The sequence below is a fragment of the Pinus tabuliformis genome, chromosome J (genome assembly GCF_031772625.1).
Source record: "Pinus tabuliformis cultivar Carrire ecotype Pingquan chromosome J, CPIR1, whole genome shotgun sequence".
Taxonomy (NCBI): domain Eukaryota; kingdom Viridiplantae; phylum Streptophyta; class Pinopsida; order Pinales; family Pinaceae; genus Pinus; species Pinus tabuliformis.
Window position 1 is genome coordinate 1,582,606,832 of NC_142295.1, and position 4,131 is coordinate 1,582,610,962.

A 4,131-nucleotide genomic window follows, 5' to 3' on the forward strand; every position below is an offset into this window, starting at 1 on the left:
TAAAATCCCTAACAACCGCAGATCGGAGTCAAGCCCTCTGCAGGCACGCCTGCAGGGATCAGCTGTCGCAGAAAGTGGGCGCGGACGCAGTCTTCAGAACCCGTGAAGTGCGGATCTCGCTGCAAAGCGGGAGCCGAGACTCGCAAGTTGCAAAGCTGAGTAGTCTAATTCCTGGGTGGTTAGGAATGTTGTCCTCCCTACCTGAGATTAATTCTAACAAATGACATGTCAAGATTTTAATGAGCATATTGTTGTATAGGTATTGAACCCGAAAGAATCTGGTTTACCCTAAGTATATTTCTTAGAGTGAGAGGAAGTGTCCTGTAAGTTTCTCTGAAATATGTATTTCATGGAAGAAAACAAATATGAATTCACTCATCATGTAAACCCATTTTAGGATTACCCAAAAATCATAATTATAATTTATGAAATAATGCATATTTTCAACATTTTGTTAAAGAGTTTGCATCAATCCAAGTAAAAGTAGTTGGAGAATATGCCAACCTGCTTTCAACCTTGTAAACTCTAGTTTCTAAGAAAAAACAAAATAATAATATTACTCCAAAAAGTATGTAATCACTCATCATGTCGAAACCCATTTAGGCTATGGGGTAAGCTGAAACCCAACAATGGTTGTTGCACTCCATGACAGTGTTGCGAACATCGTGATCAAGATTAAACCAACGAGGGGAAAAAAATGGTAAAAATCGGGAAAACAAATCGACAAATACAAAATATTCAATTTTTCAAATTTTTTAATAGCCAAAGCATCTACATCATAAAATAAATGCATTGACACATAAATATGATAAAATAACTAGTATTTAAGATGTGGAATATCATTTCTAATGCTACATCACACATGACATTGAATCTTGTCCTGAATAGTAAGCCCCAACTCAGCCTCAAAATATCAAGAAAAAATAATAATGTATCTCATATCATGAGTCATAATTTCATATACAATGAAATGAACCAAATAACTAATACTATTGATTTCCTCTACCCCTCTTGCGAGAAAATGCAATAACTTTCCCTCTAGATGTAGATGGTGGTGGAGTTGGCAGTGGACTTTGTTGTGCTCTAGAAGATGAAGAACTAGGAGCTATAGGAGGTAGACCACGTCCTTTACTGGTAACAGGGGTAGCCTAGGTAGGTGGTGTCGCATCCTCCTCCTGTTGCTCATGTTGCTCCTCCTCCTCCTCCTCTACCCCCTCCACTACCTCCTTCTCTAACCAATCAATGAATTACTCCATGAGAGGCCTGCTGGCCTCAACCCTCCATGCAACAGTGGTGTCAATCCCATCCAATGAGATGGCCTCCACATCAGGTGTCCTCTCAAGTTGCCTCAACCATAATCAAATATTGTAGTAGATGTACGCCATGTCATTAAGTCGTTGAGACTCCAACTTCTACAAGGGTCATAAATTAATAAATTGTAAATAATAAAATGATAATTATAAAAAAAATTATTTAATGAATTCAAAAAATTAATTGGAAATTTGGAATATTTTAAGTTTTAACCTCTTGCGCTTCATGGTGTGTATTTTTTCAAATACACTTCAGTTGCGCTCGCATCCTGAAGAGCTACATGTTTGCTTGAGCACTCGAATGGAAAGCCTTCATAGATTGGGTACTCTGCCACCATAGCTTCTCCACCATGCATCTACAACAAATAAGACAAACATAAGAAAAAAAATGTAATTTGAAAGTTGAAGCAAAGTATGAAGTTATGAACTTGAAGAGACAATGAAATTTGAAACAAACTAAAACATACCTAGCATTTTAGTCTTCCTATTAACCACAACCGTGTCAAAGCTAAATGTGTCACCTACCATCCTGTATATCTCCATTTCTTTGGATATTTTTGCACGTTCTGCTCGAGATGGCACCATCCTCTGAACACAAGTGAAGAATCCATCCATGACCTCAACATCAAATAAGAAACCACATGAGTAAGAAAATTTGGGGTTCAGGTAGATCCCTGCAACATCAATGGGACGATGGAGTGTATTGTTCCATCACTCATCAATCGCTTCCCATAGGAGGAGTTGTTTTTGAAACCCCTCATCCCCCTTATCCTCATAGTAGGTCTAAATAGATTCTCTGGTCCTATCCATGGCCTCATACAAGTAGCCCATTGTAGGCTTGTCTCCATCAACTAATCGAAGAACCTTTACCAAAGGTTCAGTAATGTTGCACACCTCTTGCACTCTCGCCTAGAAGCTTTCTCAGTATGAAACTAATCTGCATATGGCCTCTCCCTCTGGTTTGTGGCTAAATGTCAAAGCACGCCATTCATCTGAAAGAAACATTCTCTTCACATCCCACATAGAATTCAAGAGGGATTGAAGCGATATGAAACTGGCGGCAAACCATGTAATGGCAGGGCGCACCAACTCCTTGTTAGTGAATGTTGTCATCAAATGAAGCACAAATGCATGATTATATTGTAATATTTTTTTATGAGTCAACAATATCCTTGACAAAAGGAATTTTTCATATGTCCTTCAACATCAAATCAATGCACTGTACAACACAAAGTGTCCAAAATAAGGTAGGATGCCTCTCCATAAGCATTTTGCTAAAAACAACATAATTTGCAACATTGTCCATTATGACTTGGACAACATGTTATGGACCCACCTCCAGAATGAACACATCCAACAAATCACATAATAACTGTGCATCTTTGATATGTGCATATGCATCAACAGATTTCATAAACAGTGTCCCCTTGGGACAATTAACCAAGAAGTTTATAAGGCTTTCACCTTTTTGATCGGTCCAACCATCTGACATCACAGTGCATCCTGTGTGTGCCCATGATGCCTTAAACTCCTCCAATCTCTTGGTGCAGTCAACCTTTTCATTTTGAAGAATGCACCCTCTAAAGTCATCATAAGAAGGGACTTTGTACCCTAGGCCAACAACTGCAATAGAATCAGCCGTGGGTTGGAAAAATGGATTGTTCCTTGCAACAATGAAAGGAATATCACTCCAAAGAATAAACTTGCCCAACAACTTGTCAGCTTCTTATTTCTCCTTTCTTTTAATAATTGAAGAGATAGATGATTGTGAACCAGGTGTGCTTATAGCAACAAAATATGATGAGGCAACTACAGGGTTGGTTGTAGATACTGATGTTGAAGTAGAACCAATACCACTCTTATGTTCACCTCCCAATCCCGATACTGTACTCCCAATCCCTGCTAATTGACTCTTCAGAGCTGCCTTGGACAATTTGGTTTACTCTATTTCTTCCAACGATCTGAGAGCTCTTCATATGATTTCTGATTTTGTATTTGTGCAAGGCCCTACCTCGTGTCCAGGGATTTGTGCAAAGTGATACTTCAATCTATATACCCCCCTGTCATATGATGCCCACATAACTTGCAAGTTAAGTTTGATCTCTCAAACCCTTCAACAGGTTCACCAAATTCCCAGAGAGGGTCCAACTTCCTTGACATGTTTGTGACTTTATTGAACTCTTGAGTTTTAATGTAAGATGAAGTGAACCTAGGGCACAAGAAAAATTGCAAGTTAAAAAACCAAAATTAAAATTTACATACAACACATTGAATTTTTGACAACAACAAAAATAACCTCAGCTCAATGCAACAATAATGGAAAAATACACATTTAAACCCAAGCAAAAATGATGGCAAAAAACTAGGGCACAAGAAGAAATTAAACTTATAAATCTAACAATCAAGATTTTTCATTTTTGACCAAAATAAGCCCTCTCCACTATATGTAAAAAAACACACACACACACACACAAAATCAAATCCAATAAAAAATCATTGAAAATAAATGGGTGATAGAAACTCAAAGAAAAACAAGAGAAAAACAAAAAAAAATGGTCAAATTTGATGCCCATACCTGAAAACCACGCTTCGCTGAATAAACTTGGTCCAAACTTGAATTTTTCTTGCTTGGGATGCTAAATTCCTTCACTTTTCTCCTCCCTTGCCCTTGTAGATGACTTCTACTCCTCTTTAGCTCTCACTCTTGCCCTCTGTCTGAAAAAAATTTATAAATAAAAACCTCAAAATCGCACTTAAAAGTCGTTGTTTCCGCTGCCCGTGATTTTTCAAAAAAATACAATTTTTTAATGATTTTTTGAAA